Consider the following 23,354-nt stretch of genomic DNA (forward strand, 5'->3'; position numbering starts at 1 on the left):
TTTTTTTTTTTTTAGTAGAGATAGGATCTTGCTCTTGCTCAGGCTGATCTTGAACTCCTGAGCTCAAACAATCCACCTGCCTCAGTCTCCCAGAGTGCTAAGATTGCAGGCATGAGCCACCACACCCAGCCTGCTTTATTTCTGCACAGAAGAATTATATCTACTCCCAGGGAATAAAATGTCTTCCTTTATTAATCAGAATGATTTAATTCAGTTTCATAACTTTTAGGGTTATTATCTTTACCTTTACTACATTTTTAAAAATGCAAGTTATCTGTTAAAAATGTATAAATTTATGGAGTATAAGGGCAATTTTGTCACACGCGTGGCGTGGTCAAGGATTTTAGGGTATCCAGCACCCAAATAACATACATTTATTGCACCCATTAAGTAATTTCTAATCATCCACCCCCAGACCCCTTCACCCTTATGAGTCTCCACTGTCTGTCTGTCATTTGATCCTCTATATCCATGTGTACACATTATATAGCTCCCACTTACAAGTGAGAGTATACAGTATTTGATTTTCTGTGTCTGGTTTGTTTCATTTAAGATAATTGCCACTGGTGCCATCCACATTTCTATAAAAGATATGATTTCATTCTTTTCTTTTCTTTTCTTTTTTTTTTTTTTGAGACAGAGCCTCAAGCTGTCCCCCTGCATAGAGTGCTGTGGCATCACAGCTCACAGCAACCTCCAACTCCTGGGCTCAAGTGAGTCTCCTGCCCCAGCCTCCCAAGTAGCTGGGACCACAGGTGCCCGCCACAACACCCGGCTATTTTTTGGTTGCAGCCATGATTGTTATTTGGTGGGCCTGGGCTGGATTTGAACCCGCCACCTTAGGTGTATGTGGCTGACACCTTAGCCACTTGAGCCACAGGTGCTGAGCCAGATTTCATTCTTTTCTATGGCTGAATAGTAACCTATTGTGCATCTACCACATTTCCTTTATCCAGTCTTTCATTGATGGACACTCAGGTTAATTCCCTATCTTGGCCATTGTGAATAGTCCTACAATAAACATACACGTGCAGGTATTTTTTTTTTTTTTGATATATGAGTGTCTTTTCCCTTAAGTAAATACCCTAGTAGTGATATTACTAGGTATAATTATAGTTCTATTTTTAGTTCTTTGAGAAATTTTCATACTGTTTTCCATAGAGATTGTACTAATTTATATTTCTATCAACAGTAGATGAGTTCCTGTTCCTCTGTATCCTTGCCAATATCAGTTTTTGACTTTTTAATGATAGCCATTCTGACTGGTGTAAGATGGTGTCTCCTTGTGGTTTTTATTTCCATTTCTCTGATGATTAGTCATATTAAGCATCATTTCATATAATTGTTAGCAATTGATATATATTCTTTTGAAAAACATCTATTCATATCCTTTGCCAGCCTTTTAATGGGATTATCCGTTGTTATTGAGTTGAGTCCTTGTACATTCTGAATATTAGATCCTTGTCACATGCATATTTTGCATATATTCTGTCCCGTTCTGCAAGTTGTCTGTTTACTGTGTTATTTATTTCTGTGTAGAAAAGATTTTTAGTTTAATTAAGCCCTGTTTGTTCGTTGTTGTCTTAGTCATGAATTTTTGTAACTTAAGACCTTAGCTTAGGCTTGGCACCTGTGGCTCAAGTGGCTAAGGTGGCAAGTTCGAATCCACATACACCTAAGGTGGCAGGTTCGGATGCAGCCCGGGCCCACCAAACAACAATGACGGCTGCAGCCAAAAAATAGCTGGGCATTGTGGTGGGCACCTGTGGTCCCAGCTACTCAGGAGGTTGAGGCAGGAGACTTGCTTGAGCCCAGGAGTTGGAGGTTGCTGTGAGCTGTGATGCCATGGCACTCTACCCAGGGGGATAGCTTGAGGCTCTGTCTCAAAAAAAAAAAAAAAAAAAAAGAAAAAGACCTTAGTTTATTTTTACATTGAAAGGATCACAGATATTATGCTGCTTATCCATAACATGATAAATCAGTGGTTTGCTACAATAATTTGATTGAAGTGTTAATGAACTAAATGTAGTCTGCCACTGATCTGATTTGTTTCCCCAAACTATCAATATGATTTACACATTATATTTTTGAGAAATCTTCTTTCTCTTTTCATGTTCTTAGCTCTCCTTCTCCTTTTCATTCCATTTTAATTTGGTTTTCATCATTTCTTGTTAGCTGAACCTGTCCTTATAAGTTTATCAATCACCTTCTTCTTGCCAAATCAAATATATACCTCTCTGTCTTAATTACTCAACATTTGAGAAGATTGTACGTGGTTGAAATGTCCTCTTCTGTGACATCAGATTTTCCAAGGAGGTAGGTTTTTGTTTTTCTCTTGTTCTGGCTCCTTGAAATCTTGAGGGGTTTCAAGATAGGGAAGGGCCTTCCTTTTTCTAGTGAGTACTTTTTTATAAGTGATTTTGTTCATTTTATGAATTTAAAGAGCAGCTATAAGCTGATGACTTACATGTGCATCTTGTTGGCTAAGACTGTGCTCCATTTCCATTTCATGTATCCATCTGCCTACTTGGCATCTTCTCTTGAATCCAGTAACATGTGAAGGGGATAGTACTTCAGTACTGATGGGATTCATTTCAGGAATGCAAGGCTGGTTCAAAAATGATCATTATATAACAGTCACTTCAGCTGTAACACATCCAAGTGAAACTCATTGTCCTTCTGCCATAACCCAAACCATATTCCCCCTGTGTTGGTTCTGTCAGCATTCAGGGCTCCTTCCACTCAAATCTAGTCCAAGACCAGGACCTATTAATTACTTCTTTAAATGAAACCCATACTGTCCACATTCTCTCTCTTCATTGCCACCCCCATCCAGAATTTCATCATTTCTTCCTTGGACTTCCACAGTAGCTTCTTAATTGTACTCTTCATGTCTCTTGCCTTCTTATTGTCCCTTCTGCGCTCTGTAGCCAATGCAATCGTTTGAAAACCTAAATAGTATGTCCGTTCTTTTTAAAGTATGGTGTGATTGATTTCTTGCGTACATGCCACATGATTTCCTGTCTCAGGGATTTCAGACAGGCTTTTCCACCTGGTTAGAATGTTCTTCCCTGGTTGTTTTCAGATGACAGGTGTTAGCTTCTCTTTTCAGAGAAGTTTCTTTTGCTCATTCTAGCTAATATAGCAGCTGACCATCATTTTGCTCTTCTTCACTCATCATATCACCATCTCTTTATTTCCATTATAGTTCTCATTGGAATCTGGAACAATTTTCTCCCCACTCTGTTAGTGGATAATCATCATGAGATCAGGGACTTTGTTTAATTGTTCACTGCTGTATCTTCAACCTCTAGCGTGGCAATCACTCTGTAATAGTGAGTAACTGAAGGAAAATTAATAAACTAGAGTCTGTAAATACGACAGAGTATTAGGTAGACTTTGCGCCTTAAAGGAAGTTGCCTTCCAGGTGGAGATTGAATGTATAGATAACAAGTGAACAAAATGTGGTGGCATATCAGTGCCACATTATTTTACAAAGATCGTAGGTTCTAAGGGTATTCCTCCAATCGTGAAAGGAGGTAAAGTAGAAGTTGAGTCTCACATTAGGTATAAGCTGGAGAAACAGTAAAGAGTAAATTGAGGATGACTTGTAATTCAGACGGGCATGGAAAAGGAGCCTCTGAGACCAGCAATGCAAAGTGCTATGAAAAGGAATAGTTGAAATCAGGAGTTCTCAGTTGGTGAGAGTGGGAGGGCTGGGCAGTTACTGCTGCGTAGGAGGTGTTTTTGTCATCACAGTAATTGGCCGGTACACCTGGCATTTAGTGGTTGGGAGCAAGGCATTTTGCAATGCATGGGACACACTAATGCAGAGGGAAGGAAACTATAGCCTGGGACCCACTGCCTATTTTTGTAGATAGAGTTTTATGTGAACACAGCCATTCGTATTATCTGTGACTTCTTTCTTAGACACAGTTGAGTACTTGTGACAGACTGTATGGTCCTCCAAATCTAAAGTATATGCTTTCTGGCCCTTTATAGAAAAAAGTTCTCTAAAGCTGTTTTAAAGAAGTTTTAATACAATTAGCAGTTAGCATGTGTCCCACAAGCCTTTCGAATGTTTTACTAGGCATTAATGCAAGAGAAAAATCTGTTTGAATTTGCCTGTGCCTATAACCTAACTATTTCACATATAAACAAAAAGTATGCTATATTTTAATATGTACCAAATTACTCAGGAATATAATTATGGTATATAATCAAGGGGAAATTGTGTATATATATATTTTTTTATTTAAAACTTTACTACCACTTGTTCATATTTTGGAAAACCATGTAAATAATGACAATACTGCTTGTGTTAAGTTTCTAATGTAGCACTCCTGATCAGTCTGCATTGCAGTGGCTATATTTATGCAGAGTCTATATATAGATGTGAGCACTACTCTTCTATGCTTTTTGGTATAGTTGTGCCTGGCCATTTACATATTTAAAGACCTTATTTTATTATAAATTTCTCTCACCCTAACTTGCACTTAAGAGACAGGATCTTGTTCTGCTTCCCAAGCTTGAGTGCAACAGCACAATCATAGCTCACCGGCTTACTGTAGCCTCAAACTCCTGGACTCAAGTGATCCTTTTGCCTCAGCCTCCTGAGTAACTAGGTCTGAGGGCACATGGCACCATGCCCAGCTAATTTCTTTACATTTTGTAAAGACAAGAGTTTTGCAATATTGCCCAGGCTGGCCTCAAACTCCTGGCCTCAAGTGATCCTCCTGCCTCTGCCTTCCAAAGTGCTGGGATTATAGGTGTGAGTTGCTGCACCTGGCTGACATTTTTTCTTTTTATGTATTTCACTTACATAAAGATGGAGATTAATATATTTGAAATTATATGTACATATGAATGTTTAAAATTATGTGTGTGCATATATCCTATTACACATATCCTATGTGTGTGAATTTCATTTCTTAGTAGGTTTTAAAGGGAAAAAAAGTAAAAGTAATAAAAATATTTGTTATGAAGAGGGTATTGGGTATGACATGATTGAAAACCAATGGCTGAGATAGAACAATGGATTCCTATTAGCTGTGGAGGAAGGCGAGGCTAAACTTGCTATTGAATTAGATGATGGTAGATCCTGAATGTGAAAGAGGACAGGTGCAAAGGATGCTGGGCCAAGAAGGAAGCTGAAGGAAAAGGAAACTGGCCAGTGGCGTGATGCCTAGGGTATAGGGCGTGCACTAGAATTAACCTGCCTAACCTTGCTCTTGGTACTAGTCCTGGTTCAAGGTAAAGAGCAAGTTTATAATGATGTTGGAAGCAAGTCAAACAGGTCAAATTCAAATTGTTGATGGTCTACTTGTTCACATTGGCTGGTGTGAGGTAAGGCCCCTGAGCACATTAACAATTGGTAAGGTCAAGGCCACATGGAAGAGCAGTGAATCCCCGACACACTGAAGGCTGGGTTTGGCAGGCAACATGATTTCCTTTTAAGCCTTTAGATGAGTTTAGGAATTGGCCTTTAGCCACAGTTAGGTTGTAGAATTGTAGCATGCAGAGCTGTGTAGGTAGAACTTTATTCCATGGGTTAGAGAGTCTCGAAGACTTAAGCTGTGCATATTAGGAAGAGAAATCTGATTATTAGGACATGATATAGATTAGGTAATGAGGAAACTGGAAGCTGATAAATCAGTCATTCAAAGTAGTGCAGATTTGAAATGATGGGTTTGTTGGAAGGCAGTGACAAAAAATGTTGTTGTATAGAAAGAAATGCCAGAGGGAGGCAAATTATTGGCTATAAATGGTACAGGAAGGAAATATCAATGGTTTTGAGTTTGATGGATGAAAAAATGATGCCAGAAATAGAAATGGGTTTTGATTGCACATAGAATCGTTGTTAATACTTGACAGTTTAAAAGGCTGTTATACAACTTAGTCTTCACATGAGCCCTTTGAAGCAGTTTTTTCTTTTAATATAAGTTACATTGTTTATAGGATCTATATGTAACTGAGGCTCAGAGAAGTTAGATGACTAGTGTAAGGAGTCAGATCTTGTATGTAGATCTTGTTAGATTCCAGAACAGTCTCAATACTGACTTTTTGAAGTGACTGGTGTGGGTTTTACAGATTTTGAGCCCCTGAGATCCCTACGTGAAAATGTCTTGTTGGCAAGGTAAGCGCAAAGCTCACAAAAGCGTTTAGCATGAGCAGTCTGTACTTGCCATGGTCCTTAAGAAGTTGAACAAGTGTAAGATTTTTGTAGAAGAGAACTTTGAGTGAAAACAGGAAGGTAGTTGCAAGATAGTGTAGTGAGGTGGGAACCCCCAGGGATATTGGAGTCAGGAAAGCTGAGTTTTGATTCTAATTTTGTTTTTCATTCCTGTACAATATAAGACAAGCCACCTGTATTAGTTTGTTAGGGTTGTTGTAACAAAGAACCACGGATTGGTTTAAACAACAGAAATTTATTGTCTCGTGGTTCTAAGGCTGAAGTGTGAGAGCAAGGTGTCATGGCCCTCCTCACGAGGGCCGAGAGGGAAGCATCTGTGCCAGGCCTTTCTCCTCAGCTGGTAGGTGTCATCTGTCTTCTCCCTGTGTCTCCACATTCTGAGGAATTGGGGTTATGATTTCAACATGAATTTTCTGGGGACACACAGTTCCACCTGTAACACCACTGAATGGCTTTGGGCCCCAGTAACCCAGCCCTCAGAAAACAGGAGTTGGATCATGCCACCATCTCTTAGCGACTCGGCCTTAGAACTGTGGTTCTAATTTACCAAGGAATCATTAAACTCAGATTTTTGAATGGTCTGGAGATCAGAAAACGTTCGATGAATTGTTGAGGCCTAGAAAAACGGGTCACAAAATGACACTGTATTTTCCTATGAATAGAGGAAATGTCTTGAATAAAATAAGGGCTGTCCTTCTAATAAAGTTTGACTTCCAAGTGATTTTGAGTGGAGATCAGTGACCCTACAAAAGGAGGAAGAATTAAACTCTGGGTCAGTTTTGGTTCTCTCTGGCCTTCTCATTCCTACCTTTCTTAGCTGCATTTTTCTGCTGTTTATGTGTGGAACCCAAAGCTGTCATGATTGCTCAGCCTTTTTATCTTTCCCTGTTAATAGTTCTAGAAGTTCATGCCCCATAACATCTCCGTGTAACTAGCGGTAGAACTTGAAATATTTAGGACAAGGTGGAAGACACTTGGGATATGTTCGTTTTTACATGCATAAGGAAACAGCATGGCTTGTTCAGTTGGATGAAACACTCGAATTTGAGTTTCCCTCTCCTCTGCTGCTTTGATCAATTTCTCATTCGCAAAATGTCAACAGCAGGAAGAACTCAAAATATGAAAGCACCATGCACAGTAAAGTAGTTTTCAAGTGGCTGCTTGCCACTTACAGGCTTATCTAGGAATTTGGATTTTAGCACATAATTTTCACCTAAAGTGGAAATCCTTGCAAGCAACCCTAATATTACCTAGATTTATGTCCAAAGATAGACTTTGAATTTTATCTTATTGAACTACAGTGTGCAGGTTCAGGAGCTTTGAAACTCATTTTGTCTTTGATGACAGCTTAGAGAAATTAAGCAGCAATGCTGAGGACCAGCCTTTCTATTTTAATTTTGTGTCCGTGTGGGATATTGCCATGGTCTGGGGTGGTATTCATAAAGGGTCAGGAAATACAGGAAAGGTCGGAAAGGGAGTAGATGAGTGTCTTAAGGTATTCCACATTTAAAACAAAGTTATGTTCTTATTCTGTGATATTGTGTTCTACATATCTATAAATGTTTTATCTTAAGATCTCCCCAGGCAAGGCATAAAAGTAAGGGAAATAATTATTTCCTTTCATGGGCTCTTGAATATCTGATGATTTTCTTAGGTGAAAGTTACACTTAAAGAGAAAGCTAGATAACTCTAATAGGAAATAATTTTAGATTAAAATGGTAAAAATGTCAACAGACAATATTCAGTGTTTGCTTGCACACCGTCCATACCCGGCCAGAGCCTCGTCTCATTTCAAATTCTTACAAACCCTCTAAGGTGAATTCTATTATTTCTATTTTAAGGTGAAGAAAATTAGGCACAGAGAGATTAAGTCACTCACCTGAGGTCACATTTAGTATGTGGTAGAGTACACAGTTGAACTTGGGCAGTCACACTGCAGAATCTACCCTTGAAGGCCGTAGGGTCCAGGCATAGTGGCTGGTGCCTGTCATCCCAGTGACTTGGCAGGCTGAGGCTGGAGGAAACTCGAGCTCAGGAGTTTGAGGCTGTAGTGAGCAATGATGGCAGCACTGAACTCTAGCCTGGGTGACAGAGAAAGACCTTGTCTCTTAAAAATAGTAAAATTATGGCTCGGCGCCTATAGCTCAACGGGCTAAGGCGCCAGCCACGTACACCTAAGGTGGCGGGTTCGAATCCCCAGCCCGGACCCGCCAAACAACAATGACGGCTGCAACCAAAAAATAGCCGGGCATTATGGTGGGCGCCTGTGGTCCCAGCTACTTGGGAGGCGGAGGCAGGAGACTCGCTTGAGCCCAGGAGTTGGAGGTTGCTGTGAGCTGTAATGCCACAGCACTCTGCCCAGGGGGACAGCTTGAAGCTCTGTCTCAAAAAAAAAAAAAAAAAAAAAATAGTAAAATTAAAATGGTAGGGAAGAAATCCGTACTTGCCTTTTCCTGTGTCCTGGTGACCGATGGCAGTTTCTGGTGTTCTTTGGCTTAGAACGACTTCATTCCGATCTCTGCTCCCATCTTCAGACAGTCGTCTCTATGTATCTCTTTGTGTCTTCTCCTCTTCTTGTAGGGACACCTGTAATTTAATTTTGATCCCACTCTAATCCAGTATGGCTTCATCTTAATTTAGCTAATTACATCTGCAAAGACCTTATCTACAAACTTGGCTCACATTCTAAGGTGGATATGAATTTTTGGGAGACACTATTCATCCCAGTACAAGTATTATTCTTCTCAATTTCACAGAGAGATTTGATAGTGGTGGACTGGGACCTTCATTGTGCTGTAGAAAGCTTAGGAGAGAAGCATACGATATATTGGTTTTAATAATACTCTTGTTTTTCTTTTTGCTGAAATTTGTATATATTACATGAACGAATGTATTAACTTTCTCCAAGGTGATTTGGTTTTGTCTCTCTATAAATACACTCTTTTGTTATTATTCATTTACTTTTTTTTTGAGACAGAGTCTCATTTGTTACCCTTGGTAGAGAGCTGTGGCATCATAGCTCACACCAACCTGAAACTCTTGGGCTCAAATGATCCTCTTGCCTCAGCCTCCCAAATGGCTGAGACTATGGTTCCTGCTACAGCACTCGATTATTTTTAGAGATGGGGTCTCGCTCTTGTTCAGGCTGGTCTTGAACTCCTGACCTAAGGTAATCCACCTGCCTTGGCCTCCCAGAGTGGTAGGATTATAGGCATGAACCATTGCACCCAACCTGTTGTTCATTTGCTTTTATTTTTAAGAAAAATATCGTTCTTCCTAGATGATTGACTGTCTCATGAACTGAGGCCGTGTGACAGATTATATCTGTCAGGGAAGCAGATATGATTGAGACATTGGTAGTTTAGTCTGGGTTGGAAGCAGGGAGAACTTGTATAATGGAGATACTCAAAGCTCCTAAATAGATACGATAAACATCTGCTTCCACAGTTCTGTACATTGTTAGGATTTCAGACACATTCACTCACCACTGTCGTCTGCTTAGCAGCCGACTCATCCCGGGCCCGCAGTCTGGCCCTCCAGTGGTCTGAGGGACAGTGAACTGGCCCCCTGTTTAAAAAGTTTCAGGACCCCTGGTGTAGATAGTGGCACAAATAATAAGAGGGGCTATGGTTAGGGGCTGAGGTGAGAGGAGGTAGAGTATGGGAAAGGTAACGAGTTCAATCAGTGGGTTTGAGGTCTGGCATTTGTATGGCAATTGTTTGTGTGGTGGTGCAATTTAGATAACAGGTTAGTTGTATCTAAATTGAGAACCTTAACAATCATATTCAAGTATATCATCTCACTGAATTTTTCAATACCATGAGGAATGTTGATGTTACCTTAATTTTGCTAATTAAGAAACTGAGTCTACAAAGATGTTTGCCCAAAGTCACACAAATCATTAAATGACAGATTCGGAGCTCAGTTTGGATCTTTGGAGTTGGTCAAGGGGCCACATTGCAGGGGGGAGGGCACATACAGCCTTGAGGGACAGGTTCCCGACCAATGTAACTTGTACCTGCAACTGTGTCTGGAACAACATGGGCACTTGGTACATATTGAGTGACTGAGTGAGTGACTAAACTCCCAAGTTCTTTATTATTTTTTTTCTTTGCAGTTTTTGGCCAAGGCCAGATTTGAACCTGACACCTCTGGTATATGGGGCTGGTGCCCTACTCCTTTGGGCCATAGGCACCGCCCTTTTTTTTTTTTTTTTTTTTTTTGGAGACAGAATCTCACTGTAACACTCGGTAGAGTGCCATGGCATCACAGTTCACAGCAATCTCAAACTCTTGGACTTAAGCAATTTTCTTGCCTTAGCCACCCAGTAGCTAGGATTACAGGCACCTGCCACAACACCTGGCTATTTTTTGGTTGCAGTTGGCATTGTTTAGCAAGCGCTGGCTGGGCTTGAACCTGCAAGCTTTGGTATATGTGGGTGGCATCCTATTCACTGAGCTATGGGCGCTGAGCCTCAAGTCCTTTCTTTTTATTCTACTATACTGCATTGCTATGGAGAAAGAAATCCATGTAATGAAAACTGTGTACAGATTCTCTTCAGGCAGCTAAGAAGCATAGAGGTGAAGTTGGAAAATTTTCAGGCTTGGCAGAGACTCTGCTACTGGCTACATGATCATGAGTAATCATTTAACATATTTTGTCTTCATTTTCCACATTTTTGAAATGAAGTGGAGACTATGTGACAGTATTAGAACTTCATGATTAAAATAATAGTGCCAGCATGAACCATTAACCCAGGTCGAGGATCTGTAATTGCATTATCAGTGTTTTTCATACACATGCTTTAATGTGATGTACATTTATTGTGTTAAAATACTTCTAAGCCCTCTAATAATAACACTTTCCGTCTGTCACTGCAAAAATTAACATGAATTGCTTCAGAGCATTTTACAATTGACAGGCAAGAATTTTGTAAATGGAAGGTAAAAATCTGTGTCTAGACTGGGATTCTAAGTGAGCTTATGTAAATTACCACAATTGTTATTTTCTGTAAGTCTGAGTAATTTGATGGGTGTCTGCCAATTGATAGCAACAAAATTGCTAAGTTGTTAGATCATGTGACTTTCAAAACTATGAAAACCATATAGTATTTTCTTTCTGTCATTAATTTAAAAGATAAAGTTGGGTTTTTTAAAAAATTACTTGACTGATTTTTTTGGCTGCTTTCAATTTGTAAAAATTTTATGTTACATTTTGTTCCCTTTTGTCAACTGGAAATATAAATTGAGTTATGATACTTTTGTATTTAAGGTATTTTTAGAAGTATTATACAACCAGTTCTGATCTGAACGTATTTGTAACTGTCTAAAAATTCCTGTGGACTTTTTCAGTTCCTACCTTGCCAGTATTTTAACAATGCAACCTCATTTACTTCTCACCATAATCCTGCGTTACACGTAGGGAATATCTCCAATTTACAGATGGGGAAATTGAGACCTGAAGATAACTATATTGTCCTGTGACACACAGCTTGCTAATAAGTTTGGATATTTACAGAGGTCAAGTATTTAAAAGTAACATATCCATTCCTTTAAATTTTTTTTGGCTAGTTTTAAAAAGTTACGGGAATTTATAATCTATATGTAAGCTGCTTTTCGTGATGGCGATAAATATCAATACTACATGTTACTTTAAAAAAAGGCAGCCCACTGGCACAACTTTATTACTTCTCAGTATTTGAGAAGCTGTTATATTGTTTTGCCACCTAAGTCTACGTACTGCTTAGTGGTAACGTGGAAATAGTCAGATCGTGACAAACTGTAAACAGCAATTCATGACAGATACCCTGACCACTTACAGGGTTTCGTTTCTTACATGTCCTCAAGCTCTAGATTAAGATAAATTTTCTTAAATATTTAGGGAGCTGCTTGAAGAAGATGGCAAACAAGGAAACTTATTTATGTTCATTTCAAAAAATAGATATGTGATATACATGTATATTGGAACATACTTTCCGGAAAAGAATTTGACAGATCTAGAAAGAGGAGAGAGAAATGGAAAAAAACATTTTTTAAAAAGAAACAATTGTCCCCAAATTACTAAATTTGTTAAAAAATTAATCTACTCATTTAAGTAGATCAGTGACCAGCAGTCAGGACAAACATAAAGAGACCCAGACTAGATCCATTATATTCAGACTGTTTAAAGGGAAAGGAAAGAGGCAGGGAAAAGAAGATAACTCATTGCCTACAGGGAACCACTAGAGGCAAGAAGGCAACACAATGACATATTCAAAATGCCCAAAAACAAGAGAAAAGGAAACTCCAAAAGCCCCATAACTAAAAGTCTGCTCACAAACTATCCTTCAAAAATGAAGGCTCAGACATTTTTTCCATCAGTAAAGACTGAGAGAAATACTAAAGGCGGGCTGTGAGACTGGAAATAAAAAAATGACACTAAGCAATAACTTAATTCCAAAGAAAAAAGAAAAGAATACCAGAAATGGCAAGTATGTCAGTAAAAATTAAGAGATTCTATACATTTTCTTTTTTTCCTCCTAATTTGTAAAAATGCATTATTTAGTGCAATAAATTATAACACTCTATTTTTGGATATAAAACACATATAGATGTACTGTGTATGAAAATAATAACAGAAAGGAGGGGGAGAAATCTGATTTCACAGTCACATGAAAATGCAATGAGATAGAATTGTCAAAAGTGTTTTAAGAATCAAGTGGGAAGGCTTACAAGTGTATGATTTCAAAACTTTGTGTAAAGCTATAGCATTCCAGACAATGAGTTACTGGTATAAAAATGGATGTACCGATCCTTAGACTAGAATGAACGCTTGCATTTGTGGGTAGTTGATTTTTTTTTTTTTTTTTTAACCTGCCAGCCTCGGTGTATGTAGCTGGCGACCTACCCACTGAGCTATGGGAGCCATCTGAGTAGTTGGTTTTTAAGGAAGTTCCCAAGGCAATTCAATGGAGAAATGATAGTGTTTTGACAAATGGTGCTGGCTAGGCATAGTGGCTCATGCCTATAATCCAACACTTCTGGAATCTCAAAGTTTTCGAAGTTTGAGACCAGCCTAGGCAACATAGCAATGTCTGACTCCCATCCCCATCTCTGAGAAAAAAAGAAACATTATCTAGATGTTGTAGTGTCTGCTGATAATCCCAATTACTTGGGAGGCTGAGAAGGGAGGATTGCTTGAGCCCAGTGAACTATGATCTGGCCACTGCACTCTACTGCAGGTAACAGAACAAGAATCCATCTCTAAAAAAGAAAATAATAAAATAAACAAAAATAAAAATAACAACACAAATGATTCTGTGACGATTGGATATTCAAATGCAAACAGATTAATTTAGACCCTTAAATCATACACAAATATCAATTCAAAATTCATCATGTCCTTCTAATAAAACTATACAACTTCTGGGAGAAAACCTGGTAGAAAATTGCTGTGGCCTTTTATTTGGCAAAGATTTCTTAGATATGAAAACAAGAATAAATTTATAACTAAAAATAGTTGATAAGTTGGAGTGTTGCGTTCAAAAGACACCATTAAGAAAATGAAAAGACCAGTCACAAATTGGATGAACGTATTCCCAAATAATATATCTGATAAAAGATTTATATCTAAAAATACATAAAACATATAAAGAGATCCAAAGCTCAATAATGAGAAGACCCCCCGCCACACACACATTTTTTTCTTAAGTGGGCAGAAGATTTGAACAGATGTTTCACCCAAGAAGACATGTGAAAGGATGCTCAAAGTCATTAGTCCTAAAGGAATTAAAATTAAACCATATTGACATATTACTACACATTAAATACCATGATTATAATGGAAAAGACCAACACTACTAAGTGTTGGCAAGGATGTGGAGTAACTGAAATCTTTAAACACTTCTGTTGGGAATATTGGTTTATGGTATAGCCATATTGGAAAACTGACAGTTCTTTTAAAAGTTAGATATTGTGGTATCATAGAACTCAGTCACTTCACTCTTATTATTATCTACCCAAGAGAAATGAAAACATGATTTTACACAAAGACATGTGCGTAAATATTTCTAATGTTGCTATATATAGAATAGCCAATGTCAGGAAACAACCTAAGTGTCTGTTTTGTTTATCAATTCATTTGTACAGCAATAAAAAGGAGCTAACTACTGGTTACATGCTTCAGTGTGTTTGAACCTCAGAAATATTATGCTGAGTTAAAAAACCTGGTTGTATATATGTGATATTCCAGAACAAGGCTTTTGTATAGTGAAAGAAAGCAGATTCCTGGTTGCCTGGGGCTAGAGCTGGGGGTCCGGATTGACTGAAAGTGTTGTATCACTATTCTGGTGAATTGAAAATGTGCCAAAGTTGGGTTGTGTTTATGATTGGACGTCTCTATAAATTTATTTAAAAAAACCACTGAGTTAATACATTTATAATTGGTGAATTTTACAGTTGGTAAATTATAGCAGGGGTCCTCAAACTTTTTAAATGGGGGCCAGTTCAGGGGTCCCTCAGACCCTTTGGAGGGCTGGACTGTGGAGCTGGGATGAGTCAGCTGCTAAGCAGGATAGGCAGCGGTGGCAAAAACACCTGGTGGGCTGGATAAATGTCCTAGGTATTTTACAGTTGGTAAATTATAGTAACTGTATACAGTTGGTATACAGTAAATTATAGCAACTGTATACAGTTGGTAAATTATAGTCCTAGGAATTTTACAGTTGGTAAATTATAGCAGGGGTCCTCAAACTTTTTAAATGGGGGCCAGTTCAGGGGTCCCTCAGACCCTTTGGAGGGCTGGACTGTGGAGCTGGGATGAGTCAGCTGCTAAGCAGGATAGGCAGCGGTGGCAAAAACACCTGGTGGGCTGGATAAATGTCCTAGGTATTTTACAGTTGGTAAATTATAGTAACTGTATACAGTTGGTATACAGTAAATTATAGCAACTGTATACAGTTGGTAAATTATAGTCCTAGGAATTTTACAGTTGGTAAATTATAGCAGGGGTCCTCAAACTTTTTGAGCGGTGGCAAAAACACCTGGTGGGCTGGATAAATGTCCTAGGTAGGCCGCAGTTTGAAGACCCCTGAATTATAGTTTAATAAGATTGGTTAACAAAAGTTGTTTGATGTCAATATAGTAGAAATAATACCTGTGGTTGGAAGAATACAAAACAAACAAACATGAGTGACAGTAATGACTACAGAACTCATTATGCAGAGGGTGCCAAAAAAAATGTGTGCACATTTTAAGAAAAAAAGCTATCCTAGTGAGGCCTGTCTCATGGTGATGCTAGCATTCATTTGCTTAGTGCCACTGTTTTGAGTAAATGTGGTAACTACACGTTGCTACTGGAATTCAATTCAACTTTGAAAAATAATACCTAGATAACATCTCTTAAAATGTATATACAATTTTTGATACCCCTCCCCAGTGTTCATTAAAAATTGTTGAATTTTATATTTACAGGGTGTATTTTATAATTTGTAAACTATACCTCAATTAATTGTAATCATTTTCTCCTAATCTTATTAAAATATATTTATGTGTTGGCCTGGTGCCTGTAGCTCAAGCAGCTAAGATACCAGGCACATACACCAGAGCTGGCAGGTTTGAATTCAGCCCGAGTCTGCCAAACAACAACAACTAAAAAATAGCCGGGTGTTGTGGTGGGCGCCTGTAGTCCCAGCTACTTGGGAGGCTAAGGCAAGAGAATCGCTTAAGCCCAGGAGTTGGAGTTTGCTATAAGCTGTGATGCCATGGCACTCTACCCAGGGCGACAGCTTAAGGCTCTGTCTCAAAAAAATAAATAAATAAAAATAAAAATTAAAAAATATATGCATATATTTTTTTTTTCTCAAAAAAGAGAGAAAATTAAAATATTAACACTAGTGACTTAGTATCTTTGTCTCTATTTTTCAAATCCCCTAAACATGTGTTACTTGTATTAACAGAAATAAACTTATTTTATTGAATGGAACATCTTGTAACTGATACCTCCTGTTCTCAAAGATCTTCAATTTATTAGTAGAGAAAGATTAAAATGTTACCAGTTACATTTTAGGAATGTAATTACAGAAGTCTGTTGAAAGGAAAAGTGAATTAGAAACTGTTGGTGCCTGGGCATTGTTGCATTCAGACAGAAGGAACATGTCCACATTTTACATCAGAGCTTTTTAAAAACATCTTCCTTGCTGTCTGTCAGATTTTAACAAACAGTCTTAATCACAGCATACTATTTGTCAGCTAGAGAAAATAACCCAATGTAAGGAGAAAAATTATATAACTCATGCAGCCTAGGAACAAATTGTAAATGGCAACTGAGTTGCTGAACTTCCGTGGCTCCATTCAGATGAGAAATTACTTCTCAGAGGAAGGGATGTCTCCTTTCCCTTTTCAAACCTGAGTCCTCTTCCCAATTCTGCCTGGACCATTTTTTTTTTAAACCTTGTTAAAATGCTACCTCTGCCCTGAATTCTTTCTGGCTTTTATAGAAATAATCTTTCTTCCTCTGTGCTCTTGTGTTTATTTTCTTATTGTTTTTTTTCTCATATATACTTATCTTTTGCACTTAGTATATTATGCTTTATGATATAGTTTTCATGTAGCAGTAACTTCTTGGGGTCTTAGGTTCTAAGGTTGTCATATGAATCCAGAGCTGACTAGTCATATCTCAACTTTTTTCCAAAGCAGAATTAAGCCGGAGTTCACTTTGTGTTTTAATAGAATTTAAGCAGTAATGAAAAGGGTGATAGTGGTTTCTGAATGAAAGAGGAAGGGATCACTGGTGTGGTCATGGAGGAGAATAGGATTTGGGCGGAAACCTCAAGGGTGGAGAGGATTCATATGAAGAGAAATGAACAGAGTGAGGCATGCCTGCTAGGGCAGGTGGCTGAAGTAGGAATGTCACTTCCTCCCCCCCCCCCCCCCCCCCCCCCCCCCCCCCCCCCCGCACACAACCCTGCCACCAGTTTGGCTGGCACAGAGGGAATTACATCTCTCTGCCATGGGGTGTGTGGGTTGCTCCTGAAGTTTTGTAGTGAAAACGCTAGCTGTTGTTTGTGTTCTCTGTTATTCTACTAAAAAAGATAATCTGGGTATTGTTCAATGCAAAGTGTTAGATTTTAAGACTTCTATTTTAAAAAATAGATTATTGTTGCTATTGCATTCATTACTATAGCATGAGTTTAATTATTGATGCTGGACCATTAATGTAGCCCAGGCATCTGGGATGGTTGGTGGGGAGAAAACCAGAATACCTCCTAGAATCTGTAGGAAATGTTATGAAGCCTGTTGTGGAGACAACACGAGTAACTTTATCTCAGATGCTGCTCTGATGCTGACCTTTTTTTTTTTTCTTTTAACTTCAGAACATTATTGCGGTACACCCATTTTGGTTACATAATTTGCTTCTGTATGTTTTAAGTCAAAGTTGTTAAGTGTGCCCTTCACCTAAAATATGTGCATTGTACCTGTTGGGTGTGAATTTACCCCCACCCCAACCCGCCCCCGCCTCGCCCTTGATTTCTGTTGAGTTTGACTTCCATATGTGCACATAAATGTTAATCAGCTAGTTCCAGTTTAGTATTGAGTACATGTGGCACTTGTTTTCCATTCTTGCAATACCTCCCTTAGAAGAGTATCTTTCGATTTTTAGTTTTGGAGAAGAATCTCACTTTGTTGCCCCAAGCTAGGGTGCTTGGCCTCAGCCTAGCTCGCAGCAAACTCAAAGTCCTGGGTTCAAGTGAGTTCTCCTGCCTCAGCCTCCCAGTAGCTGGAACGACAGATGCCTGTCACAACTATGTTTTAGTAGGGGCAGGGTCTTGTTCTTGGTGATGTCTCAAACTCCTTTTTCTGTTTTTAGTAGAGGTGGGGTCTCGTTCTTGGTCAGGCAGGTCTTGAACTCCTGAGCTCCCACCTCAGCCTCCTAGAGTGTTAGGATTATAGGTGCGAGCCACGGTGCCTGGCCTTTTTGACTTTTACTTTATTTTCCATCCTTGGTGTAAGATCATGTATTCACCCTAAATCCTGCCTTTAGATTAAAGCAACCTTGATGTTATCATGCAAATTACAGGTCATTATACGCATATAGCATTCTTGCCTTTTCCGGAAGGTTGCTTTTAATTATATCTCACAGAACATGTATCCACTTTCTCTGTGATATATAAGCCCTGGGTCTGGGGTTAACAAAGATGTACCTGTTTATGGCTGCCCAACAACACCCTCTGGCTAGAAGTTTTCCCCAGTAAAACCCCTTTTATTTCTCTGCCTCATTCTTTGGTTTCTGGGCTCCTTCAGCATTTGGGGGTGCTTTGCATATATAACCTTTCATGGAACACCTGGAAAAGAGGAGATGGGACAAGATAGTGAAGATCGTGTCTAGTTAAGGGAATTAGTAAATTCTGAGAATGATTTGAGTGTCTTCTGGAAGGATGAATTTGAGGTAGATAGAACCATTTCCAGAAATGGAAAAGTCAGAGTGGCAACAGTTTTAGGGCTAATGTGATTGAATTCACATATGTACTGAACCAAGGGTGATAGCCATTTATCCCAGTAGGAATCACTGACTCCTGGGATATAAAAGCCGAGAAGAGCATTAGTGATTATGTAACCTGATCTGGTCATTTTACAAAAGAACAGAGTCCTAGAGAGAGTAGGCAGTTGGGACTATCAAGATCAGGAGGGGTTGGGGCTGTTGCGAAAGTCATGAGTCATCGCTGTAGAGAAGAAGTCACAGATTTGGCAGTGAATCACATCTTTACGCTGCGGCTCTCACCTCAATTATATTTGATCTTTATAGGAGGTGCCAAAAACCACGTCATTCAGATCACTCTGTATTTTTCATTTTCTTCTGACATTTTGGAATGTGGTCGAACTCCTTAAAAGACCATCAAATAATTCATATTTTAATTAAAAAAAGGTAAATTAATAGCATATGTAGGGGAAACATACCATGTGGTATATTGTGAGAAAAATTTAGAAGCAGAAAGGTAAAGGAAATTTCAGTATGAGACATTTATGCTCTTGGGACCCATTCCATCTTACTCAAGTCCCTGAGTGGACCCGTAAGGATTGAATTGATAGTAGTGCTTTCAAAAACTTTAACAATTTGAACAGGACCCAAGAAAAAGAATTGAAGGAAATACTAAGCAGGGGCTTGGCAGCGGTCCTGTTATCTGTGAGCTGATATTCTTTCCTTCTGCCCTACCTAAAGCTGAGGACTAGTGTGGGCAGGCAGCAGCAGCAGGGGGCCGTTTTAATGATGACAACTCAGTTTCACAGAATTATTGATGATTATAAAATTTTCTTGCTAGAGACTGAGATTAGTTTTTCTGTAGGGCCTCTGGCACTTTCTTTTTTTGAAAATAGAATCGAGTCTGTTCCTATGATGAGCGACAGATAGGTGAAGTTTGCTTAGTTATGAAGATCTGTGTAATATTTTTCAAAAGTTCTAAATGCATCATCGTCACTTAATAAATGGTTGTCCTATTACTTTCTAAATATCTTTAAACCATACAGACTGTGCGGCAGTGGGAAGCAGTTAAACATGTCTGCTGTCTGGGGGACTTCCAGGGTTGATTTGGATCTGGAGAAGGTCATTCCTTCTGCCCCTCTTATGTCAATACATTTGGAATATTGCAGATGCTGGATAGTGGGTGAGAGTGCCAATCTCCCACCATGTACCTATGGCTACTAGCAGATTGTAAACCCACAGAATTGACTACCAGATGGATTTAAATCTAGGTTCATCTGACTCCAAAGCAGGGCTTTGAACACTAGGATGGGTCCCTTGCCAAAGGCAGGATCATAGAGGTGAAGACTTAACCTTTAAGTGAGTTGCTAGTAACTGGCCCAGAGCTGCAGACTCTGCTTAAGTCCCGCTCCATATATCCTGTTCGCCTCTCACACACAGTCCTCTCTAGCAGAATTATGAACATGTTAGAAAACAGTCAGAACTTGTCTGGCAGGGATTCACCCCAAACCAATTAAACTCTGGAAAAATAGATTAAACAAATATTAAACATCTTGCTATTTCATAGGCAATTAATATAGCAGAACTTATTGATATCACACATGGTGGAGGAGTAATTAGTGCAACAGAAAATATGTTTCAAGTGTTACCCTATCAGGAGAGCTAAATCAATCTGAAAATGGGAAAATGCAAAGAACAGCTGCTTATCACACAATTTTGTTTTCACATGCATGCCTGAATATTTTTAGAATTGGGGATCACTGGCAGATTAGCTAAAACTTGAACAACTACATTTCTAGATACTTCTCATATTTCTCTGAGATGTCTACTTCAGTAGTAGCTTGTTGAACAGACGTAGCCAATAAGCCCCATGCTATTATACTTTCAGATTTACCAAAACCATTAAAAATGAAGTCAAAAATATTCAAGCACATGAGTGACAGCAAATTTGGTTTGTGGCAGTAATTTCCCCATAACTTTGAAGTTTATGCATATTATAGAAAAATTACTGGCATTGACTTTGCAGGGTTTAGTAGTAAGTCCTGCCTTCTTGAAGTAAAACATTCATTAATCTAAGATGTTTTGAGTGACACAAAACCTTCAAACCCACACAAAGCAAGTGCCCAGTATTTTTTGCTTATATATAATTTGTTACCCAAAGTCTTAATTTGGTACCACATTATTATACACACTGCTTTACCTGATGTAAAAATGTGACCAGAGAAATACATGGGCATATTATTTCAGTGATTTGATAAACCCGTGTATTGCTTTGGGGCTTTCATAAAGCATCTGGGCAAATCCTTAAGTACAATGATATATTGCTTCGGTCTGTGCATGGAGTTGTTAGTGGAAGCTTTATGTGTCATTGGAGAGCAATCTATGACCGTTCGTATTTCAGAGATGAAGTATAATGGGAAAGCAAATTTGAGATGACAGTCAAGCACTGGGATTTTTCGAACCTATCCACTTTTCTAACGAAGGATGTTTATTTTTCTTTGTTTACAAAGGGAAGTCACTGAAATGATTTGTTATGCATATGTGACCCATAGGGCGTCCAGCAAGGTCTATTTAATGCTCCTATTTCCCAGATACAGTCCTTTCTGTATACATTGCCGTGAATCAACATAGCTGTGAAAATTAAATGCCTCTCTTTAAATAACTCTAGTTCACCAAGTGCAATTTGTCGTTTGCATTTCCCTGTGGAGATTTTTTTTTTTTTTAATTTCATGGAAATAAACCTAGAAAACTCTCTTCTTTGTAATTGCTGTAGGCTCCCTTGAGTCATGGACTCACACTGACAATTTGTAGAGAAAATGATGTTTTTTAAGATTTTAAGTGGTCCTGTAAAATGCATATATTAATGTAGAAAACCAGTCTTTTCAGAGCTTCCAGTTAGTTTCGTGAGGAATCTTAACCTGCCTGTAGGAAGAACAGGAGGATTTTCAATAACTAACATTTGCCCTTTTTTTTCTGGAGGAATTCTCTTCTTTGAGACAATTTGGTAAAGGAATAATCTAATCAACACACAGTACGTTAGGAAAACACACAGTGATTCAGTCATAGGAATCAATTATTTATAGAAGAATTTGAATAAAAACTAGGGTATTTTCTCTTAAAGGCCATCAGTGACTTTCACTTAGCAGAAACTCACAACCTTATACAATTTTTGTTCCTGCTGACCACCATGTTTGATTTGACACCATTTGCTGCCACCACTGAGCATTTATCTTTCCTTTCCTTCTATTATGTCACTCTTTCCTGAGGGTTTTTTTTTTTTTTTCATCTGTTTGTTTATTTCCCAAGTTCCAAGGGTTGACAGGTAAGAGACAGTATGCCCAGGTAAATTTGAATTTCAGATAAGCAATGAATAGTTTTCAAAACACAAGTATGACCTTCGCAGTATTTAACTGGGTGTCCTGTATTTTTGTTTGTGAGATGTGGTGTCTTGGTCTCCTCTCTTATCTGTTCTCCTCTTTCTGCCTCCCCGTGGCATCCTGCAAATCCATGGCCTTGCCTGTCTTCACTTCTTCAGGCGAGTTCACCTACCCTTATGATGCTAGCTAGCCATCACCTCTTTTTGCTGATTTCCCAACCCACATCGCTAGCCTTGACTGATTCAGCCCCAAATTTTAGATAACTTAATGTAATTCTAGTTGATTATGGTGCTAACTCCAACTCAACAGGATCAAAACAAATTTGACTTTGAATACGTTCAGAGATTGTTTTCTAAGACCGATAGACACTAGTCTCTTAGGGTTATCTGGCAGTGGTCATGTTAGACTCCTCTCCCCGCTTAAGAAATCTTTCAGCATGTTTGTAGAGTTTTCATCAAAATGGCTAACACTTTTATCCCCTTTGTCACCAGCTTCATTGCTGTTATCCTATTCACATGCAAAGTAGTAAAGGTTCTTGAAATAATTTCCTTTTTGGGGCTTCTGATTTGAGTGTCCTTTCTCCTACGGTCTGCTGCTAGATGAGTCCTCTTTAAACACAGTCTTAGATCAGACCTTCATGCAGGTTTATTGGGATCTGCTTCATGAAACGCACCTGCACAGGAGTGGGGACGGCAGGGCTGGACAGATAAAGAGGTTGACCCTCAGTGAAGTTGTACCTGAAGCCTTAGTGCTCCAGAGCTGGGATGGGCTTTAAAGTTGTCAAAAATTGAGGCCAAGGTTCAAGCCGTGAAACCTCTCTTAATCTCTGGAGTGGTCATGGAGGTCCATTTCAAAGGCCCCCTAATTTCATTGCCTGTATGACTGTCCTTTGTCCTGTAACCACTCTGTTCATCTTCTCCCTTCTGCCTCCCCCCAGGTGCCTGAGAGGAGGCATAAACTGGGCAGAGGCTGTACCTATAGCCCAGGGCTTTTCCCAGGATACAGCTGTGTAGCAACTGAGGGCCAGGTCTGTTGGCACCAAGGAGGGCTGTGAGTTGAGCTCTGTGCCACCCTACGTAGTCATGACCAGCATTTCCCTTTGCTGTTTAGGAACCTTAACTGCCTGCTTCATCAAGGTAAAAGTCACTGTTGAACTTCAAGGGCTGCTCCATCATCTGACCCCACCTGACCTGTCACTGAACCATCTTCTCACCATCTTCAGTGTCTACCCCCCAGACCCTTGAGGGTCATCCCCACTGGCAAAGTCAGCTCTCTGGAACCAACCTTCTGGAGACATCTGCCTACCCATTGTCCCACCCTCTTCATGGTGG

The 23,354-nt window shown here is 39.1% G+C and overlaps 1 protein-coding gene across 1 annotated transcript in view; it reads left to right on the top strand.

The window, feature by feature from the left end:
- The window catches only part of CDK14 (cyclin dependent kinase 14), a 615,387-nt gene that overhangs the window by 210,513 nt on the left and 381,520 nt on the right, over positions 1–23,354 (top strand). The gene's annotated exons all lie outside the window — the stretch shown is intronic.

The sequence above is a fragment of the Otolemur garnettii genome, unplaced genomic scaffold (assembly GCF_000181295.1).
Source record: "Otolemur garnettii isolate 467f Iridium unplaced genomic scaffold, OtoGar3 scaffold00005, whole genome shotgun sequence".
NCBI lineage: Eukaryota > Metazoa > Chordata > Mammalia > Primates > Galagidae > Otolemur > Otolemur garnettii.